We start from the raw sequence: 26419 nt of genomic DNA on the forward strand, positions 1-26419 counted from the left end.
TGCACTGATTACTCTGAAACTCAGGGGTTTTAGCAGGACTTAGAGGTTTGTTCACCTTCTGCTAAAGAAGAGAATTCTTTGAACTGGGAGAGCGGCATGGAAGATGCAGCCAGAAGATGGATCTGAGCCAGAAGGCTAGGAATGCAGTAGCTCCAGATACAATAGCTCATCAGCTACTAATCACTCTATCTTCTCACCAGCTTTAGCAGCAGGGGACCTTAGGCTGGATGGCAGGTGTAATAAATTAAGGTGGGTGGGGGTGGGGGGAAGCTCCCTTTTATGGAAACCCAGCCAGCCAGTAGTTATAAAATTTCTTTTAGTAGCTCTTCTCTGCTTTACCTATGAAGGGTTAACACACCTACAGGTAAAAGGAAAAGAGTAGACACCTGCCCAAAAGATCCAATGGGAGGGTTAGAACTTGTTAAAATTGGGGGAAAAAACTTCCCTTTGTCTGCGTGTTGTGTTCTCCAGGAAAGAGGGGAACAGAGAGCAGTTATGCTATGAGAAGCTTTAAACCAGATATGATCATAAATCATCAGCTTATACCTAGAACTACTTATCTGGAACTCCCAAATGTGTAAGTAGAGCAAGAATGTTTAGAAAGACACAAGTAGGTTTATTTCTATTTATTTCTTGGCTTATGGACTCCTCTGTGCTAACCCCAAATGCTTTTTTGGTTTACTAGTAACCTTTAAGCTGGACCTCAAGAAGATTACTCTTCATGTTTAAATTTTGTAAGTGGGTTTGTTAAATCTAGCAAAAGTCTAAATTCCTGATGTTTTTTTCAATAAAATTTACTTTAAAAAAAACCAAAACCTTTAGCTGTGAAGGTTTAACAAGCCCACAGGTAAAAGAAAAGGAGAGAACAGCTACTAAGTGGAATTTTATAGCTAGCTGGCTGGCTGGGTGTCCATAAAAAGGAGCTCTCCCCGCCCTTCATTTATCACAGCAGGGAATGAGAATAGCCCAAAAATGCATGTGTTAGGAAGAGACTATCTTCCCCTACTCTCCCATCTTGTTTTTCTGCTTAGCCGTTGGTTGAGCATAGGGGGAGGAGGCTAGCTGATTGGTTGATGGGTCCCCCCACGTAACCTATTTAAACTAAGCTTCGGCTTTTCAAAAGCCTCTGCTCCCCCACTTAACTAGCCAACCTTCCCTTCCCTTACTTGTAGATTGGGAGCTGTGCCCCTTATGGTGCTCAGGGTCTGATTGATGGCCTGATTTTTGGGTTCAGGAAGGAATTTTTCCCATTGTGCCCAACTGGCATGTTGTCCAGGGTTTTTTTTTTCATTTGCTCTGCAGCCTCCTAGTGGCACCAATGGGGTAGAAATGACAGGATTTGAGGATGATACAATTCTGTTAATATCACTGCCTTGTTGCAACTTGTGGCCGATGTCCCAGGCTCATAAAGGCCAAAGAGCCAGCTCCCAGAGGTTAATAAGACCCGGGACTCTGCAGCTGCACCTTACACTCATGGGAGGGGTGTGGGGGAGAAGCCTGAAGTCTCATAGATCGTGTCCCCCTCACAACCTTGTGGCTTCTGTCACTCCACCCTGCCATACCCAGGATGGGTGGGAGAGGTTTTGCAACTGAGCTGAGTCTATGGGGTGGACCGGGAAAGATCTACCCTGAGTTACTCTTTGGTTTGTGGTTAAAGCCCCGGAACCCCTACTGGAACCAATGAAATGCCTGGTGTGTGAGAGCAGGAAGTGGGCAGCGTAGTGTCCCTGACCAGGGTATAATTAGTAAAGTTGCAGCCTTCTGCTTAAACTCATGCCATGTGTGTCTGTTGTTCACGGTGTCTGCTTGTCCGGGTCAATGCGCTGCTAAGCCAATCTCTGTGTAGCTCAAGTGTTGTTTTGTCATGTGGTCCCTCTCCCTCCTCTCCCTCAAGCAAGGATAATGGAGTAACTTGACTGTACTCAGTGGAGCTACTGTTACACCCTTAATACAGAACAGAGAATACTGTTGATTCTGGGAATGGAAACCTTTGGCTTTAGGGGCTTCTTGCAGATAGAGACCTCCTCATTGCCCAGCTATAGACAAGTCTCCCCTTGTATCAGCAGCATATACACATTCTGCAGTCTGTAGCCCCTGCACCCCTACCCTATTCCCATTTATCTGATTATGTCATTTTTATATCCCCATTAACAAAAACATATACAATAATATTCAGAATTATTACTAACTATAAGCAACATGGATCTATTTCTGGAATATCTATTCTAGAGACCTCATGCTAACACAGCAGTGAAGACAACACTCTGTTCAACAAGTAGATCCATGCCGGCAGTCGCTTGTACTTATGCACAGCCCCATTGACTTACGTTATGTTTCTTCTGAGCACAAGCCTTTACCTGCCTGCATCATTTTCAGGAAGAGGTCCTTAAGACTGACACAGGAATAGTGTCTAGACACCTACCAGAAAGCAGGGTGAATGAAGATGCCATTTACCATTTCTGAAGGTTGCAGGAGGTGGGTCAATGCTCTTAAGGAAGGCAAAGTGCAGGTAGCTTTGGGAGGACAATTCACAATGGGATGGTGGAGGTACCAACAGTGCAGATCTTCAAGAATGAATTGGATGTGATAATGTAGGATTGATGTAGTGAAGTCCTGCAAATTACTTGGATAAGACTGGATGACCCAAATGATTTCCTGCTATTTTGTATTTCAGTGATTATGGGGAATGTTTAGGGGGCAGAGAGACTATTTTGGATATAGAATTTGACATGGTCACTTGAAATGAAACATTGAATTAGCATGATTTTTAACTGAAGCCTGAAACAATGCCAGGCCATTATGTCCAACATATTGAAACATTTTTCAGTAACACACATTAAATTAATTTCTTGTGCTTGTTTCCTATTTTTACTGTCCTTTTGGCTCCTAGTCATGGTTTTCAATTTTTTCCTGCTAATTGAAATCTTTTCTAGTTTGGAAATTAACCTCTCCAATTGAATTTAATGCGACTCCAAGATTGTCATTCAGTTCAGTGCAAAAGTCATTTATAATTTACATTAGATAGAATAGGTTCAAAGAGGTTAGCAGTAATAGGTCTGGAACTTGATATGCCATACTAAATCTTCTCCCTGCTGTGACTACTTCTAATAATTTGCCCCTTGAGCTTCTGTGTTTAGGGAAGGTTCACATTGGTGCTAGATGTCACATTGTAACACTGTTGTACTGCGTTATCTTTATTAGGTCATTGGAAAGCCGCTTTCTACCAACAAATGAAGCATTAAGACTCAGACCATGGCATGCTGGGGGAAGTTATTTTAGCCAAATATTCACTTCTAATTTTAGCATTCTAAATGTGAAACATGGTCTTTTTTAAAAAGTTGGATTCCTATTTAAAAGTTTTAGTTCCATCTTTATTCATTTGCTTTCAATATCTCTTTGAAAAGTTGCAAGAAATAACTGGTTCATGTGAGTTTTGCAAAATTGAATTTGGAAAAAAATAAAAGGAAAGAAAATTAACCTTTTAAAAAAAATTCAAATTTCTGCTTTCTGGCTGAGATTGGACATACGAAAACCCACAAGTTCCATATTAAAATCTATTCTGAGGTTTCATTACCAGCCCAATTTTTCAGACTCAAAAGATGACAATGACCTTTAGCATATGAACACTTTTAAAAATTCTGGTAATGCTTTATATCAAGTTCTGGTTTCCAGTAGGGACCAAAGCTGAAAGTGGCAAATACCATATCTAAAGCAGTTCTTGTAATATTTCTAGCTATCACTGGAAGATGTCACATATCTCGTGAGAGAACCTGTTTTTCTGAAACTTCCAGGATGTTTTACAAAGATGGGATACTCACATGTGTTGAACAATCATCCAGACTTAGAGAACTGAACTGTACTCTGAAACTTGTATGATTTTCCCCTATTACTAATCATTACTTTCTATTTCATTTTATGGCTATAAAAATGATTGAACCTCAAAATGGAGGCAAATAGACAATATCTTCAAAAAGAAAAGGAGGACTTGCGGCACCTTAAAGACTAACAAATTTATTTGAGCATAAACTTCCATGAGCTACAGCTCACTTCATCAGATGCATTTAGTGGAAAATACAGTGTATATAAATTTCCCCACTGTATTTTCCACTGAATGCATCTTTTCTTTTTGCGGAGACAGACTAACCCAGCTGCTGCTCTGAGACAATATCTTGTATTTGTAGAAACACAGGAAACCTACAAACTCACAAGATTTCAGGAGGGCAGTGAAGAAAATGATCAGTCATACAAGCTGCTAGTAAAGTAATTGTAGAGACACAGCACATCTTTCTCCAGTTGACCTCCTGGATGAGGAAGGGGCACTCTATTCATTAAAATGTGTTTCTTAGTCTACTTAATTCAAACTGATGTCAGTATGTGACTACAAATACGTAATCCTCACAATTTTGTCACCACCACCCACTGCTTTATGCCTGGGGGCAACATTAGAAACAATCTAGAGGATAAAAGTTGCAATGGGACCTCTGGTTCCTGCAGCGGCTGCTTGAATTTTATGGCCAATCTGGAGCCTAATGTTTTAAACCAATTTAATAGACAGGTAACTTTGCATGGGCTGTACATAAATGGCTTCCTTATTGCTAAAAGTGGTGTGCAGCACGCTGCTGAGTTAATCAATAAATAGCTCTCCAAGATCACCTTAAGGACAGAAGATAATGAGCTCCCATGGATGTCAGAGTTTTATGAAGCGGCAATAGCACATTTCAAAACCCTTGGCTGGGAAAGGACAACGTTTCAGGGTGGTCTATGTTGTTCAGCTCTTCACAGTCCATGTCCACCTGAAAAATTTCAATAATTTAAGCTGTATTCCTGGTACCAGTTAATAAGAAAAAACCCTGTTCTCAATGGTGGCAGTTGGGCATGTAGCCTTGTTGGGGGTCAGTGAACAGGCCGCTTTTGGGAGTGTGTATTACCTGGGTTCTTCTGTGCCTGAGTTTTCAGGAGCTCCCAACTAGGGGATGTAGATCTACAGCTCAATCTGTAGAGACTCATCCTTTTAGCTGTAGAGTCCAGGGCTCAGTCACCTGGTGATGACCAAGATGATGGCAGTTACATATGCATAATGCTAATTGGAGCTCCGAGGACCCTAATAGGAACCAGGCACTGCACCGCCTGAGGAAAAGTGTACATCATTTATCGATGCTTATGCTATTGGTTTCCTGTCCCTCTAGAGATGTGGAGGCCGGCAATTGCACTAGCCTTGCAGAGGAAATAAGGACTTCCATTGTGCTTGATCTTTTGTGCAGATCTAGTCAGGGAGCCAGGGTCTTCGTGTACTATGCAAGAGGCTGGAAGTGTCGAGCCCCATGTTTGCAGCTCTGGAGGAGATCTCCTCTAAATTAGGGATTGGCAAACCTGAAAAGCTTGAACGTGGGTTCAGCCTGAATAAACATTCAAATCTTTGAAGTTCTAAGTCCAGATATTCAGAACAGTGCACACTTCGAATTTGATTTTCCAACACTTACCCGCATCGGTGAGCACTTACTCAAGTCTACAGAAATGCCCTGGAAATCCCAATCAGGATAGGCTTCCTCCCTTATCTTGTACATATTGCAAGAAGAGCCATTCTAATAGTACTGGGGCATTCTGGTTCCAGTCCCAGCTGGAACCCAGAGGAGAGAACCTATCCAAATATTTTAGAAGTTTGCACAGTCAATTCAGATTTAATTCTCGCAATTTTGATTGTCTTTGGGGAAAACAAAGTTCCTGGTTTTTTGTTTTTGTTTTTTCCCCAAATCAATTCATGCATCTCTACTCCAAACTAGTAACAGGTCTGAATTAAAACCCCACATCAAAACACTGCTGAACTCAGACCTAGATTTTCCACATGCCTTTGTAGCAGTCAAACCTCAATTTTGATACAAAAAGGGTTATTAATGACATTTATTTTTATAACATTAGATCATTACAAATTTGTCTGTGCTTTTACTGAGTATTAAGCTAATCCTACAGTTATATTATTCACTGGGTGCCTGGAGAATATAACAAGAAATACTTATATTTTTGGTTGCTTATGTTATGCTATCTCAGGCTAATTCAAAGAGGTTTTCTGCTTTCTGTTACCCAGGGACAAACCAAGCGGCAGGGAAAATAACTCTCTGTGGCCATAAAACCATGTTTACCACACATAAATGTTTATGCAATCTCTAAAATACAGCTTTTATAACTCCTACTTAGTTTTAATTCTGTACTCTTTTCTTTATGCCGTGTTTCAAATGATGTATTGACTATTGCAATTTGTGCTTTATACAACATATTGAATAGATATTTTACATGGCAGCTGTAAATGCTATAAAGGGCAGGTCATAAAGCCAAGGATCATTTTGGACAAAAGACAAAAGAGCATCTTCTCAAAGGACAGGACACCTCACCTTGTACAAGACACCAGTCTGTTATTGACTTGATCTTTCTCCAAGAAAACAAACTTGTACGAGATTTATGTTTTAGAAAAAAGGACTGGTTGTATAAAAGAATGTCAGGATGGTCTGAATTCCAGATATTACAAATAAGAATGTAGGGATGTGTTATCAGACCTATAAAATTAAGTTATAAAATTGGACTTTTTCTCTGCTCAGTCTCCTCCCCCAGAGGGGGGAAAAAAAGTGAGTTTAAACCTTCAGAAATTCCAAAGCTGACTGTGAATAGTTACAAAGGAATCTCACAAAACTGGGTGCCTGGTCAACAAAAGGGCGGATGAAATTCAGTGTTAAACGCAAAGTAATGCACCTCGGAAAACATAATCCCAACTATACATACAAAATGATGGGGTCTAAATTAGCTATTACCACTCAAGAAAGAGATCTTGGAGTCGTTGTGGAAAGTTCTCTGAAAACATCTGCTCAATGCGCAGCAGCGGTCAAGAAAGCTAACGGAATATTAGGAGCCATTAGGAAAAGGCTAGATAATAAGACAGTAATTATTGTAATGCCACAATATAAATCCATTGAACACCCTGACTTTGAATACTGCATGAAGTTCTGGTCATGCCATCTCAAAAAAAGATATATTAGAATTGGAAAAAGTACAGAGAAGGGCAACAAAAATGAATAGGGGGATGAGACAGCTTCTGTAGGAGGAGAGATTAAAAAGACTAGGGCTGTTCAGCTTGGAAAAGAGATGACAGTGGGATGATAGGATAGAAATCTATAAAATCATGACAGATAGGGAAAAAGTGAATAAGGAAGTGATATTTACTTTTTCACATAACACAAGAACCAGGGTTTCACCCAATAAAATTAATAGGCAGCAGGTTTCAAGCCAACATATAGGAAGTAGTTCTTTACAGAATGCTTTCAACCTGCAGAACTTGTTGCCAAGGGATATTGAGAGACCAAACATATAACTGGGTTAAAAATAGAATTAGTTACATTAATAAAGGATAGGTCCAACAGTGGCTACTAGCTAAGATGGTCAGGGACTCAACCCTATGCTATCGGTGTCCCTAAGCCCCTGATTGCCAGAAGCCGGGACTGGATAACAGGGGAAGGATCACTGAAAAATTGCCCCATTCTGTTCATTCCCTCTGAAGCATCTGGCACCAGCCACTGTCAGAAGACAGGATAGTGTGCTAGATGGACCATTGGCTGATCCAATATGGCCATTCTTATGTTTACAAGATTTTTATTGAAAGATAACTTTACAGTGCTTAGTTGTAAAAGACTTCATTCTTCATACTCTAAGAAATCATTGATTGTTTACCTCATTGTAGCGTAGATGTCTCCTACATCAACAAAAGGGAGTTTTTGTTCAATGTTGGTAATCCACATTTCAAAGGCACTCGGTAGGTCAACGGAAGAATTCTTCCATTTACCTTGATGCACCTACAGTGTGGGCTAGGTTGACCTAACTATATCTCACAGGGTGTAAAATTTTCCCCAGCTCTGAGTGATGTGGCTAGGTTGACCTAATTTTCAGATGTAGGCAAGGCGTCAGCTAGCACTGAAGTGGCTTCTGAGTAAGCTCTTTCCCCAATGACATCCTCTCCCTGGCTTACAGATGGCCTGTGATTCTGATGCAAGAAAGAAGAGGGCTAGAGTGCTGGTGGCTGGAGTCTCGTGTCAAAATATGACAGATTACATCATAAAGATTTTATTTTTAGATCCGTGTGGCTGGGTGAGCAGCAAAGAGGAGGTCTGTAGTCACAACAAAGCCACAGTCAGTGAACTTGTTGTGTGTGGTGGACAACCTGGCTAATCCTGGCTGCCTTCACTCAGGTGTTATCGACCCCTTTTGAGTGTGTATGTCCATTTAAGCCAGGCATAACCTAATGGCACAGTTACATATAATCTTACAATTTCTTTTTCCAGCAAGTTTTTAGTCTTTGAAAGAAAACGTTTTGCTGGTGTTGGTTTTGTGTAGGTGTTTCTTTGAGGAAATTGTAGCAAGCAGCAGTGGAGTTTGGTCTGTCTTAATTTCTCTAACTAAAGTCTTTTTTTTTTTCAGGCAGAGCTGCCCCCTGGGAACCGGGCACCGGCACTTGGGCTGAGTTCCCTGAAAGAGGGGTTTTCTTGTGTGCCATTTGTGAACCACTTCTGTTCCAGGATTGGTATATATAGTGTGAACTAAGCCGGTTGCATGAGGAATATACTCCGATTCTACATCACTGATTTCAGCCCCAACCTCAAACCTTCATCATCTGCTACCATTAGGGTCAGGGATGATAGTAATTGATTTCTCGGGTTTGTAGCTTTGGGTTATTGCGAGATCCCTTGATGCTGACACACTCATAGTCACCAGAATTGGTTTGTGGGTTTTTGTTTTTGTTTTTCATTTACATCTGAAGAGGAAGTTCCCTTTTTTTTTTTCAGATCCAACTTTGTTACTTTACTGCAATGCACGTGTCATGGATTCAAAATCCCCAGTAGTGTTTGGTGTCCCAAGTCCAATTTCAAAATGAAAATGTTGCAGCTGGGAGCCCTCTGCTCTTAGCTGGATCACTTTGGTATATGTAATGTGGAGGGGATTGAATGCTACAGTGCAGTGATCTGAAGATGAAGCCACTACAGGCCTGACACATAACAAGGTGTTAATTGGATGTCAGATGAACATGAATAGGAAGCGCAGAGAGTTGTGAATTGGGAATTTCAGGAATGATCAGTTCAAGTATAACCCTCTGTAAGCTGAACTTTATTTATTTGAGCTGAAGTCTGTCACAGTATTGATGAATTGGTTATGTTCAGGGCCTCATTGTTACATTCTGAACTTCTAAATGTTGAAAATGTACCAACAGGGAAAATACTTATTGGACCAAGGTTTCAATCCAGAAGTATCAAGGGCTTCATCCAATATCCATTAAAGTCAAAGAAGAGGTGTCCATAGATTTCAATGGGAATTGGTTTAAGTCCTTAATGCCTGATTTTTTTCCCCCCAGAGGTACTGAGCACAAATTACTGTGACTGTGTTGGCAGCCATGAAAATACAGCAATATATCATTGCTGTGGAGGGAGGGATAACTGGGGAAGGGATAGCTCAGGGTTTGAGCATTGGCCTGCTAAACTCAGGATTGTGAGTTCAATCCTTGAGGGGGCCATTTAGGGATCTGGGGCAAAACTTGGGGATTGTCCTGCTTGCCAGCAGATCGAGGGACATGACCGTTCCCTTCTATTCGAAATTGGTGAGGCCTCATCTGGAGTACTGTCCAGTTTTGGGCCCCATACTACAAGAAGGATGTGAAAAAATTGGAAAGCATCCAGCGGAGGGCAACAAAAATGATTAGGGGACTGGAACACATGACTTATTAGGAAAGGCTGAGGGAACTGGGATTGTTTAGTCTGCAGAAGAGAAGAATGAGGGGGGATTTGATAGCTGCTTTCAACTACCTGAAAGGGGGTTTCAAAGAGGATGGGTCTAGACTGTTCTCAGTGGTAGCAGATGACAGAACAAGGAGTAATGATCTCAAGTTGTAGTGGGGGAAGTTTAGTTTGGATATTAGGAAAAACTTTTTCACTAGGAGGGTGGTGAAGCACTGGAATGGGTTACCTAGGGAGGTGGTGGAGTCTCCTTCCTTTGAGGTTTTTAAGATCAGGCTTGACAAAGTCCTGGCTGGGATGATTTAGTTGGGGATTCGGTCTTGCTTTGAGCAGGGGGTTGGACTAGATGACCTCCTGAGGTCCCTTCCAACCTTGATATTCTATGATAATATAGACCCAGGGAGATACTATGGGCCTGATTCTCACATCACCATGATTTCTGCAGTTGATCAGTTCTGCTTCTCCCCCGTAGATGGCAGTGGAACACACATACCCCAACCAGTTCATTAAAGATAGACTTTGGTAATGTAGCCTTGGCTCTTTAATCTTGAACAAGTCCCCACAATCATGTTCTGTCCAAACTTCTGTGTAGTTGCTATAAACTGATTTATCTCTGAGCAGCAGAAAATCTGGGCAAAACACTATATAGCAGGCAAATACTACCCTATTTTTTCTTGCATGTTAAAACTTCCATTCTTATACATACATACATACATACACACAGAAATCTTGTGCAAACACACATTATATATAATAAAATTAAAAAATTTGGATTTGTGAGTATATGATATATGTCTTATTTTGAGTCTCTGGCTTACCATGCCTTGTAATAGCTATAGGGTGGGCAAAGAAAAGACAGGGTATGTGTAAATGTGATACAAAACAAAGCTATGATCTTATACATTACTGAACCTCTCCATCAAGGCACAATATCCCTTCAACTTTCAAGCCCTCAGTGAACTTGATGGGAGTTGAGGAAGCACCGCACCTCTCCCAGGAGCCACCAGATAGTCTTTGTTCCCAACACTGTCATTAAAATGAGAATTACACGTGAAAAGGGAGAGGAATCTCAAATTGAGAAGATGTTGCCAAAAATGAGAAGCTACATAATCCAGTGTATTGGGACTCAGGATTTGCTGTGTGACTTCTTTGTGCCATTTTCCCATCACTCTTCATCTGTCTTGTCTTTTTAGCTAGCGTTTCAACACAGCGGTTGTTTTTGTACTCGTGTGTGTGTGTGTGTGTGTGAGACTGATTTCAAACCACAGATAATAAATAACAAATTGCCAATGAAATCTTGAGACCTTCTTCTCAGAAGAAACACTTATTTCAAAGCTCTCTGCTTTTTAGAATGCTGCCTGGGATGTCTTCCATCTGTCTTGGCAGGTATGAGTAGAAAATGATCAGTTCTGCATTAGCATCGGTCCTTGGATGTTTGTTTATGGAAAAGAATTAATGTACCATGCACCTTACAATTAGTTTTTACACTGTTATTGACTGGTTTCTAGAATATGTTTTCAACTACAATGTAAATGTGGATCTCATTAATAATGCTGCTCTTCACGTTAGAAATAGCAGTCTCTTGTACTAAATATTCTAGTGCTGGTAACAGGCTATTTCTGGCAGAATTCAGGGGAAAATTGGATAGTTTCGAGTCTGGGTATGTTACAAACCTTCAAGGTACTTTATTGTTCACTGAACTGGGTGGATCAGGCTGAACCTAATACAGACCTCTTAATTGTTGTGACCACAACTCGGTGCTTTTCTGTGTCGTCGCAAGGTCCTTGATTCACTTCTTTTTGTCTGACAGTTGTAGATGACCACCTGCTTCTATAAAACTACTAACATATTGTTAAAATACCAAAGCAAGTAGACACTCAAGGTCATTTTGGGGTGACTATTTTGTGCCCAGTCCTACACCAGCTGATACAGTGGGAGCTACTAGGTTCTCTTTTGTATTAATTTCCAGTTATTACAATGGCTGCTAAAATCAGGCCATTTACTTCAGTGGCTAACTACAGATTTAGGCACCTAAATTTTGTCATTAAACTCTGCCTCTGTTTTCCCCATATGTATGATGTGGATAATGCTAAACGATCTCAGAAACACGTTCTGAGGACTAATTAGTTAACATTTGCAACTGTGCTCCAGAAGTAAAAGACCTAAATTCTATGTTCTTCATAGTTAAAACAAGAGCTCCAGCAACAATAAGGGCTTGTCTACACTGGCTCTTTTCAGCTGTGACAAAGTTCCTCCTCTACCTTGGTGGGTCTTGCACTTATTGGCGGAATTGCTTGCCCTAGAGATTCACGGCAGCCCTCAGTTTGGGCATTTTCATGAACCCACAGTCCAGATCAGCTCCTCCTGTGTCTGATCAGGAGTTGGGAGGTTTGGGGGGAACCCAGGCCCGCCTTCTACTCCAGATTCCAGCCCAGGGCCCTGTGGAATTCAGCTGTCTAGAGTGCCTCCTGGAACAGCTGTGCGACAGCTACAACTCCCTGGGATACATCCCCATGGCCTCCTCCCAACACCTTCTTTATCCTCACCATAGGACCTTCCTCCTGGTGTCTGATAATGCTTGTACTTCTCAGTTCTCCAGCAGTATGCCTTCTCAATCTCAGCTCCTAGTGCCTCTTGCTCCCAGCTCCTCACATGCGCACCACAAACTGAAGTGAGCTCCTTTTTTAAACCCAGTTGCCCTGATTAGCCTGCCTTAATTGATTCTAGCAGCTTCTTGATTGGTTGCAGGTGTTCTAATCAGCCTGTCTGCCTTAATTGTTTCCACAAAGTTATTGATTGTTCTGGAACCTTCCCTGTTATCTTACCCAGGAAAAAGGGACCTACTTAACCTGGGGCTAATATATCTGCTTTCTTTCACTCTCCTGTAGCCATCTGGCCTGATCCTGTCTGCTTTTTAATATGTCTGTCTTTAGCCTGGGAGTATCATGGGTAAGAATTGTCATCTTCTCCACTTGAAAAGAATCTGTTTGCAGTATTGTTGTAGCTGGATTAGTCCCAGGATATTAGAAACACAAGGTGGGTGAGGTGATATCTTTCACTGGACCAACTTCTGTTGCTGAGAGAGACAAGCTTGTGAGTTTACACAGAGCTCTTCTTCCAGGCCTACTCCTTAAAACAATTAATAAACAACAATAATAATTCTCTGTGCCTTTATGTCTCCTCACACACTTTGTGCTAATTCTTTAGACTGTAAGCTCTCTGGGGCAAGGGCTGTGTCCTACCCCATGTTTAGTACAGTATTTGCACAATGTGCTCTTGTTTGGCTGCTCTTGGTACTAATGAGGTACAAATAAATGCATCTGAAGAAGTGGGATTTTTACCCACGAAAGCTTATGCCCAAATAAATCTGTTAGTCTTTAAGGTGCCACCGGACTCCTTGTTATTTTTGTTCAAATAATTGTAATCCTTCTGCCAGGTGGAGACCGCAGGAACAAGGGCTGGGTTCAATATCCAATACAATACAGAACTGGCCCGAGCCCCCACCCAGTAATCGGGGGAAATTAAATACCACCCCGGGGCACCTCTATGAGGCAATACTTCCCCACTTGCAAGCACTGAGTCTGTGTATAACAGATACAACTTTTATTAAAAGGGGATATGAACCTGGTATTCATTTGGGGAAAGACCACAACTATGATTTGAACACATCTGGCCATGAGCAAAACTCCCCAACCCCCAGAGAACGCTGGGCCATGTCATTTGCTTCCATTTCTCACCTTCTGGTGTGAAAATCCAACAAAGAAATGTCCCTTTAACACACCGCTCCCCTCTGCCTCACCCCACTCACCGCTGCTAGTGAAGACCCAGAGTTTAGAGATGAGTTCACCTCCCTCCTATGGGGGAATCAGACATAAAGCAATGCCTTGGCTGCTGCTCACAGTTGCCGCTGTTCACTCTGTCACTGCCTTCTGCCACCGTTGCACTGTTGTTCACTCCACTGCTATAATTTATTGTGCTCTGTCGCCAATGGCCTTGCACCATCACCTTCTACTGCCACCTGCCTCTCTATTATGACCTCTGCAAGTCGGTCTCTTGAAGTTCCACCCAGCTCTCAATGATTTCAGCTCTCAGTGGGGGAACTTCGCTTCTTATGCAGGCTGGGCATAAACACGGTTCTACAGCAGATCTAAGCAACACTTAGACATGATCAGCTGTGATCGCTTAACAAAAGAAACTCAATGGAGCCTAATTTGCTCTATCTTTAAAGAGTGGACAGGGGCAGGTCAAATGGTGCTTAGAACTCTTAGGCAGAGCCCATACCTACAGGCAAGGACACCTGTCCCCACCCCCTCTCACTCTCCCCTTGGGTCTGGCATCCAAACCCCAAACTTAGTTAGCTCAATTCAGTTGAGGGTCACCCTCTCAGTCAGGACAGGCTAAGTACAGTTCTGCTGCTCTTTACTCATACAATAAGGATAACAACATTTCATTATCCCTGCATTCAAATTTTAAATTTTTGATTAAAGCTAATGTTAAAATTATCTAATACTCAGGTTAAAAAAAGAGTTTCTGTACATCTGGGTATAATGCTTAAATTATGCAAAAGTACAAAATTTAGTTTAAAAAGTTGTAGAATATATATAATACATAATCTGCAACATCCAAAATCAAGGTTAATAAATTTAACAATACAATTTGAATATTAGCATCCAAATATTCAGCTACACCACTCATAAAAAAAGTTATGCTAAGTGTAGCTAGTGGAAAGCAGACATAGCAATGAGTGTAGCTTGTCCCTCAGTAACTGAGAATTTAGGATAGATTGTCTCTTAGTAAATACAATCCAGCAAAAAAAAAAATTTCAGTTACTATCCTGGCTTTGCTTCTCAATGGCACTCTAGCTCATTCCTCCAGTGACTCAGAACCGAACACCAGCCAAAATGGATCATTTGGGCAACACAACTCTGTCTGTTGGATACAGGTATGTCCATGAAAATACAGTCGGGTCCTGAACCCTTTTCACCCCAGCTCATCACTAGCTGTCAGCAGAGAGCAGTTTCAGGCCTTGCTTATGTAATAATAATAATCATAGTTTTTATTGTTAGTTGTGTGTGTGTCCAGGTTTACCATTGTTTATCTTTGAAATACTGATTTTACTGCTCTGTAGATGGAATGGTATATGCTGCAGAAATGAATCAAAATGACTTTATATTAAACTCAGCTGTATAATATGATGTGCCATTTGGATTTTTCCTCTCGCGTTTTGTCTGTTTTTAAAAGAACCAAGAATTCGGCATGTCAGGCACTTTTGTTTCTCAATATAGAGCATGCGCAGTTGGAGTTTCTTCCTGTAGTAAATCAGCCTTTTAATAGTTTGTTAACCAGGTTAAACCTCACTTGTGCTAATCTAAATTGATCACTGCTCATTTTGCTTTTGTTATTTTGCCACTGCTTTGTACAGGTATTTGAAAAGGTCCAGCCTCTTTTTCCAGATTACTATTGCTTGCTCACCCTATGTTGCTGTTAGTGGGGTGGAAAATGAGGTTAACTTTTCCATAAGCTATAATGAATAGTTAGTGCTGTGACTTGTAGAGCACGGAGAATTTTGACAAATGGTTTATTTGGTGAGAAATGATGGTTTGGCCAACCCACATCTATTTACAAATTTGTGATAATTTTCAGGCCCGTGCTTGGAGCACTCATCTGGGATGTGGTAGACCCAGGTTCATATCCCCCCTCTGCCTAATATGGAGATGGGATTTGCAATTGCCCCCCCTCCCCGACAAGAGAGCACTCTAACCAATGGACAATGGGATATTCCGGATTGGGACTCTTTCAGTCTCTTCTGTTGAAGCTGTTTGACTGTGGATAAATAATTAAACAGTCATGAGAGGCATAGATGCCGACTCCATGGGAAAATAGCAGCCAAGCTCCCCTCGCCCCCCCGCCCCACCTCCTCTTCCCCTGAACATGCCGTGTCCCCGCTCCTCTGCCTACTTCCCAGCGCTTCCTGCCCGACCGCCGCCAAACAGCTCTAAGAGGGAGTGGGAGGATCAGCAATGTGGCATGCTCAGGGGAGGAGGCAGGGACGAGGCGGGGCTGAGGTGGGGATTTGGGGAATGAGTTGGAATGGAGACGGGGCTGGGGTGTGGCCTCATGGAAGGGGTGGAGTGGGGACAGGGCAGGGGATAGAAGGGGGGTCAAGCACCCACTGGAAAGAGGGGAAGTCGGTGCCTCTGATGAGATCAGAGACTTGAACTTGGTGCTCCTACAACCTATGTTGTGTGTGTGCGCCAGTGCCCCTGTGTGTGCCCCAGTCACCAGGCTACAAACAATGTGTCACCCAGTCTTACCAGTTGATACTCATGGCAACATTTTTCTATTTAATTTTTCTTCTTTATTGCTTCCAGACCACCACACTTTTGATACACCACTGTCCTTAATATACCAGATTCAAAATGTCTGTTCCCAGTACCTGTCTATCTACTGCTATTCCCTGTAGAGGGAAGTAACCTGTAAACTCAGTTCAATCTACTGGTGTCACCTCATGACTATTCGCTGTCATTTTCAGTGACACTTCTACCACCTTCAGCCCCTGCCAAACCCAAACAAAATATTTCAGGTCAAACGACACTTTGTCTTTGACTCAAATCAGATATTTTTTTTCCAATTCACTGAGTATTTTTGCTATTTTCAGATATGTTTCAATCCAAACTGATTATTTTCTTCAACTTGCAGTGAACTGAAAACTTGAAGAAGAGCTCTGTGTAAGCTCGAAAGCTCGTCTCTCTCACCAACAGAAGTTGGTTCAATAAAAGATGTCACCTCACCCACCTCGTCTCTCTAATATCCTGGGACTCACATCGGTACAACAAAGCTGCGAACAGTGAACTGAAAGTCAGTTTTGTGCACGGCTCTAGTGGCTAGTTGTAATAACCCGTTTTGTGTTAGCTGAGAATACAACTCCAGAAATAAAGGGTATTGTGTATTAAAAATATAAACAACCCTGATCTTAGATTCTCCTTCTGTTGGTTAAAGCCAGCACACCTTAATTATTATTTGTATTACGATAACACCTAGTGTGTCCCTTTTTATCAGGCTCTGTAAATATACGATGAGAGAGTCCCTGTCCTGAAGAGCTTACAATGTGAACAGACAAGACAAAGGGCACAAAGCAGTAAAACACACATGAATTTCCCAGGGTTACACAGCCATTAGATGTCTGTAGCAGGAACAGAACCCATGTCTTCTGAGTCCTTGAATACCTTCCATTGCAAGGAAGAGAAGATAAAGAGTGCATCTGTCATCATAGATTCATAGATTCATAGATACTAAGGTCAGAAGGGACCATTCTGATCATCTAGTCCGACCTCCTGCACAGCGCAGGCCACAGAATCTCACCCACCCACTCCTATGAAAAACCTCACCCATGTCTGAGCTATTGAAGTCCTTAAATCATGGTTCAAAGACTTCAAGGAGCAGAGAAGCCTCCCTCAAGTCAACCATGCCCCGTGCTATGCTACAGAGGAAGGCGAAAAACCTCCAGGGCCTCTCCAATCTGCCCTGGAGGAAAATTCCTTCCCGACCCCAAATATGGCAATCAGCTAAACCCTGAGCATATGGGCAAGATTCACCAGCCAGATACCCAGGAAAGAATTTTCTATAGTAACTCAGATCCCATCCATCTAATATCCCATCTCAGGGGATTTGGCCTATTTACCCTGAATATTTAAAGATCAATTACTTACCAAAATCCCATTATCCCATCATACCATCTCCTCCATAAACTTATCAAGTAGAATCTTAAAATCAGATAGATCTTTTGCCCCCACTGCTTCCCTTGGAAGGCTATTCCAAAACTTCACTCCTCTGATGGTTAAAAACCTTCGTCTGATTTCAAGTCTAAACTTCCTGGTGGCCAGTTTATACCCATTTGTTCTTGTGTCCACATTGGTGCTGAGCTGAAATAATTCCTCTCCCTCTCCTGTATTTATCCCTCTGATATATTTATAGAGAGCAATCATATCTCCCCTCAACCTTCTTTTAGTTAGGTTAAACAAGCCAAGCTCCTTAAGTCTCCTTTCATAAGACAAGTTTTCCATTCCTCGGATCATCCTAGTAGCCCTTCTCTGTACCTGCTCCAGTTTGAATTCATCCTTTTTAAACATGGAAGACTAGAACTGCACACAGTATTCTAGGTGAGGTCTCACCAGTGCCTTGTATAACAGTACTAAAACCTCCTTATCCCTACTGGAAATGCCTCTCCTGATGCATCCCAAAACCGCATTAGCTTTTTTCACAGCCATATCACATTGGCAGATCATAGTCATCCTATGATCAACCAATATTCCAAGGTCCTTCTCCTCTTCCGTTGCTTCTAATTGATGCGTCCCCAACTTATAACTAAAATTCTTGTTATTAATCCCTAAATGCATAACCTTACACTTCTCACTATTAAATTTCATCCTATTACTATTACTCCAGTTTACAAGGTCATCCAGATCCTCCTGTATAATATCCCGATCCTTCTCCGAATTGGCAATACCTCCCAGCTTTGTATCATCTGCAAACTTTATTAGCACACTCCCACTTTTTGTGCCAAGGTCAGTAATAAAAAGATTAAATAAGATTGGTCCCAAAACCGATCCCTGAGCAACTCCATTGGTAACCTCCCTCCAACCTGACAGTTCTCCTTTCAGTAGGACCCGTTGCAGTCTCCCCTTTAACCAATTCCTTATCCACCTTTTGATGTTCATATTGATCCCCATCTTCTCCAATTTAACTAATAATTCCCCATGTGGCACGGTATCAAATGCCTTACTGAAAACTAGGTAAATTAGATCCACTGCATTTCCTTTATCTAAAAGATCTGTTACTTTTTCAAAAAAGGAGATTAGGTTGGTTTGGCACGATCTACCTTTTGTAAAACCATGTTGTATCTTGTCCCATTTACCATTGACTTCAATGTCCTTAACTAATTTCTCCTTCAAAATTTTTTCCAGGACCTTGCATACTACAGATGTCAAACTAACTGGCCTGTAGTTACCCGGATCACTTTTTTTCCCTTTCTTTTCATCACAGCTAGCTCCAAAAGAACAGGCCGTAAAACTGCACTTATTAAGGTATATTTAAATAGTTAGCCAGTAGTTAGCTTATATTTAAGTAGTCAGCTTAAGGTGCCAACGGATGACATTGAAGAATAATTTTGAAAGGTCTTTGTTCTGTACTGCATTGGAACAGAAAGAAATGTTAAAACCTTGAGATGTTTGGTGAAACACAATTCTTGTTTTCCAGCCAGCCCTATTAAAAATGTCCTTGTATTTTAAAATAGCAAGCATTTTCCTGCTTACAGACCATTGACAAAAAAAAGTTAACCAAGGCATAAAAGTAATAAAATAGCTTCACTAACTTTTGGCAATAGATCTCTCTGTTTTATGCTATTATACTCTTATATTAGCTATGGTATGTGCAACAGCATATTGCCTTATTAAGGTAACAAATCTGCACTCCATCTGACTTAATTGCACTTTGCTTTTTATGATATAGCCATGCACAAGTTGAGAAATGTTGTTCTATTCCAATCAATCATCAGACAATTGTTATCTGTCTGTACATGTCTTGGAAGGTCAGCTTGCAAGGGAACTAAATAATGAATCCAGACTAATTGTTATGCAGGTAGCAAAGTAATGCATGTATTTTATATGCCATTCAGTGATATAGCACTTTTATTTATCCCAGCTCACGGTTCTATTAGATTTATTCATGAAGGATTTGAATCCTGTAATGTGCTTAACAAATCTGAATGGAGCTGTTTATTTTATAAACACATGTAAGAAATATGTTACCTGCCATTAGCAATAAAGGCTTGAAATGAATCTGTGTTTTAATACTTTTTAGTGTGTAAATAAATACTTAGATTTGTAACATAATGCAAATTTTTCTTGGAAGGTATTTTGTCAGAGTTTGGCCTTGATTTGCACATATATCAAGGCAGTATTGCCAACTCCAAGCATTCAAAATTCAGGAGCCAGTTCCTACAAAATCATGAAATTGGTTTAAAAATTGTGTGATTTAAAAATATTAAATGTTAATTTTATCAGCCTTCTGGTGTTGGACTGTTTAGTGTTCACGTCTTCCAGCTTTTCTCTGCAAACAGAAGGGCTAGAAACTTACTTTTTTGAAAATGAAAACAGGGATTCTCAGGTAAGCGCCTGATTCCAGCAGCAGGGGCTTTAAGAAAAATGCCAAATATTGAAAGAACTCATGAGAGCTGGCAATACTATTAAGGCCCTGTTTGGCTGCTTTTGGAGTGGGAGGTCCCTTTATGTTGCTAAAACAGTGTGAAAGAGCCTTTTTATAACCAAGCAACAAGCCCTGGAACCATGTGTGATAACCCCTCTCTTGACCAACTCACTGGGGATGGAACCGGAGACCTCCAGAGCTACAAGTATAAGCACCTATAGCTTGAGCTGCAGAACCAAAGTTTAGTAGGAAGGGACTGAAACAAATAGCTTCTGCACATTGGCACACATGGGGACCTGAAACACACACTCACCAGTGGATTACACATGCATGGGTTCAAATTCCTGCTTTCACCTTTGTGAGATGGATACAATGACTACTAAATACTTTACTGAATTTGGATCTTTCAGATGAGACTATACAAAGAGAGGTCCGGTGTGTTGGGCGTAATCATTAAAAATCACCAGGCATTTTTATGTAGGGCTGGGGTTGTGCCCTCGTGTCATTCCCCAAAAACATCTCCTTCCCCTACTGCTGTGTAGAATGCTATATACTGGCTGGCTGCTACCCCCATAGCAGTTATCCTGTGGATCTGTAGATAGGATTGTCTCCTGCACCACCTACTGGGGTGAATGATCTTTATTCATGCAAGTAGTCAAGCTATGAGTCAAACTTCTGTAATCTCTTGTCAGTCATTTGCCCTGCACTTGTACCACAAAGCCTGTACCTAATTTTCCTTTAATATGATTTATTGCTTTTGCTGGCAGAATTGATTTATATATTTGACATGAAAAGTATTTTAACTGATTATTCACGAAAACCACAAACAACTTTCACTGCCCACCCCATCTTAATTGTGTCCCTTCATTTAACTGATTAGGCTATGGTGATAGTTGCTGTGCTATGCATTTGTGTGCTGTTTGTAGAATATATTTATGCATTGTTACATATTTTATTATTACGAAGGTTTCTGACAGGTTTCAGAGTAGCAGCCATGTTAGTCTGTATTTGCAAAAAGAAAAGGAGTACTTGTGGCACCTTAGCGAATTTATTTGAGCATAAGCTTTTGTGAGCTACAGCTCACTTTATTGGATGCATTCAGTGGAAAATACACTGGGGAGATTTATATACACACACAGAGAACATGAAACAATGGGTTTTATCATACACGCAATATTTATATGGCTTGTATTATGAAGCAATGTGCTGGTGAAAGGGAAGTTCAGTGTATGAATGGATTGGGAATGTTTTTTATTTTTTTTGCATTACATTTGTTGCTTGTATTGTTTGTTATTTGTATTGCAGTAGCCCAGTCATGGACCAGGGCCTATATGTGCTAGGCACAGTACAAACACAGAATACAAAGGCGGTCCCTGCACCAAAAACCTTACAATATCATACAACCATTGATTAGAGAGGTGTGTGATACTCTGTGCTGTAAATGCACCTTTCAATTAATACTTTTTTGTGTGTAGAGACCTGTGGCAGGTGGGGCTGCTGTGTAGCACCCCATGGAACTGAGCATGGTAATTGTAGGTGTAATTGTGACAGACCCCAGTCAGCAGTGGCTGGGATTCAACTTGGGACCTCTGGAGCTTAATCCATGAGTTAAAAGACACATTTCTCTTAGCCAGGTGTATAGCAGGCTCATAATCTCTCGGTGCCACAGCAACAAGCCTGGGTTACATACTTCTCCTAGCTGAGGAAGTGTGCTCCAAGCTTCAGAAACTTCCCAGCTGATATCCTGGATGAGCCCCCACTTGTACCACTGACAGACATTGGCTGTTGATGGCCAGAATCAAGCCGGAGATCTCTGGTGCTTAATGCATAAGCCTTCTACTGCATGAGTTAAGAGACATACCTCACTTAGCCAAGACGACACTGGGGAGTATGTTGGTATAACTGCATTGCTCAGGTGTGTGGATTTTCCATACTCACGTTGATTGAAATATGTCGCTCAGAAGTCTGTAGTGCAGATCAAGCCTGAGCAGTGTAGCTGCTGCACTGTAGTTGTGTAAAGGGCCTTAAGGTAAGTGAGATTCAGGCTCTGACATATCTGAAGAAAGCTAATGAGTGTGGTTCCCCACTTGAACAGTGCAAAAGCATCACCCTTTTTTTTTTTCCAAAAAGCCGTTGTCACCATTTTGTTTCAAAATATTCTGTCCCACAGGATTTGTGTGTGTGCGCAAATTTTCTGCAAAGTAAAAATATTTTTGCTACAGACTAATTTCATCCAAAGTAAATTTTGGTTTTGAAATTTTTGAAGTACGATTGCTCAAAAAAAAAGTCACGATTCTTTTGCTCAATTAGAACATTTTGGAAAATTCAAAATGAAATAGGAATATAACTCGATTCTGTGCCTAGCTAATCTATTCATTTTAAATAACATCCTACATTCTGCACACATCCAACATGGATCCCAGTCATGCAATCGGGGATCTGGGTGGACCATAGTGAGACTCTGCCCTGGTACAGGGATCAGATCATCAGGATCAAACTGCAGAATCAGGACCATGATTTGTCGTGTTTGTATTCTGAGTCTAAATGGGGACAAAGCTTACCCATTAAACAGGAACATCTTAAGGACCTGGGAATTCCAAGGGACTGCCAACTAAATTATCCACAGTCAAAAGGACATGGGATAAAGCAAATGGACAGTCTCCCTTCCTGTCTTCTTTTGAAGTCCCGCTTGCTGTGTTTTCATGCCTGCCCAGTTGCTTGATCCACAGGGGTGATCTTGCCATCTCCATTGGAGGTTGACTTGGCTTCCTAGCAGGTGTTGATGTGCTTGCTTGAAGAAGAGGAAAAACGAGTTGGTTGAGAGCCAGAGCTCTAAGATATATGGCTGACCCTCTGAGGTGCTGTTAATTGTCAGGCTGGCTGCTGAGATTCCATTCCTTCTGAACCTGAGTTTGGGAAGAAGCAGACTCAAAAGCAGCAGGCTTTAGATAACAGGGAAATGTTTGGCTAAATGTTTTTGGTTTTGGACTTTTCCCCACCCCTTCCCATTATACACCCTTTTGCTATTCTAGCATGGAATGAGAGCAGGAGTGCTGAAATCACTGACCTTCTCGTATTATTTCTGAGTCATCCCGAAGCAGGAAGCACCAGAAGTCATATAGGAACTGGATTGGAGTCAGTTTACTCCTCCTGGTCATGCTTTTGCTTCTTCAGTTGCCCTGTTCTTAGGTTCCCCATGTATGCCTCTAGAATCAAGTGGTTCAAGTAACATTCCCTTCTCAGGGGGCTGGTTTATTACAAAACAACACAGTGCATCCTCAGGCTCAGCATTTCCCTCCCAAAACTATCCGTTTTCCCAGCTGAAGCTTCTACTCTGGCTCCGTGCAGGTATCTCCCACCAGGCCTTCTATTGGATGGAGCAGAGAAACCTTTCACTATGGCTCTCTCTCCCCGCACCATCTCACCATCACTGGGCTGATATCATGTGACACTATGTCACCTGACTCAGATGCAGGCGTTCTTGTTGCAGGCACAAATGAATTGCCATTCAGGATTAAATCATTCCACTATCCAGTCTCTGAGAGGTGTCAGTAAAACTAGTAAGAGGGAGGTGCAAGAAGTGCTGAAGCAAGCAGCTATAGCATAACCTACCCTCACAAAAAGTTTCTCAGATGTCATGAGAGTAGATTTATGACCCAAAGCATGAGGATTTATTCTTTGCAAAACTCCTGCTTTTTTAATATTTATACCACTATATATTCTTGTTATCCCTATAAATGTCTAGTTGTTTTTAAATCTTTTTAAACTTTTGGCATTAGCAATATATTGTGGCAGTGAGTTCCATAGACTAACAGAGTGTTTATGTAAAAAAAGATACCTTTTATCAGTTTTAAATTGTATGAGAAAACTTATAGGTTAAAGAATTTGCATTTGAGCTGAGCCTGGCATGAAACTATATATCCCTATGGACTGCTTCCTGTCTCTAGTTTGTACAGATATAGATTCATGGATTTGAGGGCCGGAAGGGACCACTGAGATAATCTAGTCTGACCTCCTGTAGAAAACAGGTCAGTCAACTTCCCCAAAATAACTCTTTGAGGATTTATTTTAGAAAACATCTAATATTGATTTAAAAATGGGCAGGGATGAAGAATCCACCACAACCCTTGGTAATTTTTTCCCAATGGTTAGTTATGCTCACCACTGTAAATGTATGCCTTATTTCCTGTCTGAATTTGTCTAGTTTCAATTTCCAGCCATTGGATCATGCCATGCATTGCTCATGTGATTTTTCTGGATGCTTATCTAATGTGAATCATCTAGCATTTCCCAGTTCATTCATCACCAAGGAAAATACTCCAAAAAAGTGAGATGGGCAAAGACAAAGGAAAAAATATGAGATTAACTAATGGAGAAAAAGAGGTATGAAAACATTTGACCATTTATATTTGCTATAAAATGGTAAGAGCAATCAGAGGAAGCATCATGTTCTGTCTGTCTACACCTGGCCCGTTCTTTGGGGTGTCACAATTAGATAATATTCTTACCTCTGGGTCACCTCACGTAACATGCTAACCACCCACTAAAGAAAATAAAAGAAGCAGTAAGTTTCTTTAATACATTAACTTTTGTATGGAACTACAGGAGGAAGTGATGGGAGGTACCAGATCCCACCTTGTTACATTATGAGGCATAATGCCACCTAGAGTATGGCCTCTTTTCAGATCTTAGACATATGGTTTGTGTTTCCCAAGAGAAATGTCTCCTCCTTCCCAGAGCCATGGTCAGCTGTACGACAAGTTCCCTTTCAAGATTTTCAGACTGTGAAGGGGAAAGTTTGGTAATATTGATACTGGTATTGACTTAAGATGCTTACCCCCACTCCCTCCAGATAAACATAAATTCATTGGGGATACACAAGATGTGGTACCCGTTGTCCCAGATCAAGAACATTAGTTTAAATCCATTTCAAGAAGGTCTTAGAATGTAAGAACATAATCTGGAAATAAACCTTTATCTCACTTTATCTCTATTACTAGCTTTTTTTATCCCCTGTCTCCTGGAAATTTTATTAGTTTGATTCCCTGGATAACTATTGTCCGAGGTTTTTAAGACTTAACCCCTAAATGCTGAGTAGGGCTGGTTTAGCCAGTTCTTCATTGCACTACGTCCCACCCAGCAACAAGAAGACAGTACCGTGTGGAGACAAAAGAGAGGAGGATGTTTACATCATCACTCTATAATATGTGATGACAATATGACCATGAATTACAATGATGCTATGTCACCTTAAACACAAGATGATAACATGGCATGCTTATTTGGTTGCTCCGTCATATTATGCTCTGGCTTTCCATCTGTGAAAGACTGAGAACAACTCTGGAAGGCATCTCTCTCTAGATGAATGTACAAAGGATTAGGTGTCAGTAACTCACACTTTAAGAATGCTGATTTCTAGTTCTGTTCTGTTCTAGATTGGTTCTCATACTGCTCTCATCATTGTCATATCTGAGAACCTTCCTGTAATGCATTAAAGGATGTGACAAACATCTGCCCCCTGGTATTTGTTCTCTTATCTTCTCCTTCATGGAAGAAAAGTGTGGGAAAGTGGAGTGTCTTGTTTTGGTAGGCAGTTTTTAAGTTTAAATATACATGTTGCCATGTGTACTAGAGAAGGCAAGATTAAAGAAACGCACCTGGTGCATATTGAACTGTGATTATTAGCAGCAAGGTACCAAAGTTTCCATATCTTGCATGCATGACTCACTTTATTCTACACAGAATACTGAACTGGTGTGGGGAAAGTTCATGTATTTCTAATTCCTGCACACCAAACTTACCTCTTTGTGTATGTGTTTTGTACAGTCCATTCATTGATACTGCCTTACTAATTGGATTAGTTTAATCGTTGCCAGCATCACCCTCATTATTTTGCTCCTCTCTTCCATAGTCATGGAACTGTAGCTGATTTTAATTCTTATCAATTTTTTCTTGTCAGTTAGTATAATAATGATTAACTGTTTCTCCTTCAGGAACTAATTCTCTAGCACTTGTGCTGAGGTTGTGCAAATATTTCACATATACTTTTGCCTGACTTCTGCAATTAAACCATCTTTAAAAATAAAAGTGATTTTTTTATCATTGGATAAAACATTGGATTAACTGGATATCATTCATTTCCTTTTCCCCCAGTGAAGACACAGAAAAAATAAATAAGTGGTTTTAGCTAATGCCTCTGTGAGGGTCGGTATGACCCCTTTAATGTGTGATCTTCTTAGGCCAAATCCACTTCCAAAACCCTCTGAAGGTACTATCTTCTGTTGCTATAAAACCCTATGGTTATCTCTACTTGGCAATATTGACCTTAGGCCTTCAACAGCCCCTAATAACTTTCAGGTGACTAGTTAAAAATATAAGATTGTAAAGTTCAGCTTTGAGGAATGATTTCCCTCCAAGGAATGGGGGGGGGGGCGTCTGGGCTTTTGAATCCC

General features: G+C 41.0%; 1 long non-coding RNA gene across 2 annotated transcripts; it reads left to right on the forward strand.

Moving 5' to 3' along the window:
* The first annotated feature begins 2234 nt into the window (after positions 1-2234).
* LOC122459982 lies at positions 2235-25845 on the forward strand. Of its 2 annotated transcripts, XR_006280982.1 has the most exons (5): positions 2235-2509; positions 8458-8693; positions 9245-9387; positions 24185-24350; positions 25403-25845. It is a non-coding gene; the product is annotated as an uncharacterized LOC122459982 (long non-coding RNA). The 2 variants fall into 2 exon arrangements; XR_006280981.1 differs by having other exon boundaries at positions 8458-9387.
* The last annotated feature ends 574 nt before the right edge of the window (positions 25846-26419 follow it).

This window comes from Dermochelys coriacea, chromosome 4, assembly GCF_009764565.3.
Source record: "Dermochelys coriacea isolate rDerCor1 chromosome 4, rDerCor1.pri.v4, whole genome shotgun sequence".
Classification (NCBI taxonomy): domain Eukaryota; kingdom Metazoa; phylum Chordata; order Testudines; family Dermochelyidae; genus Dermochelys; species Dermochelys coriacea.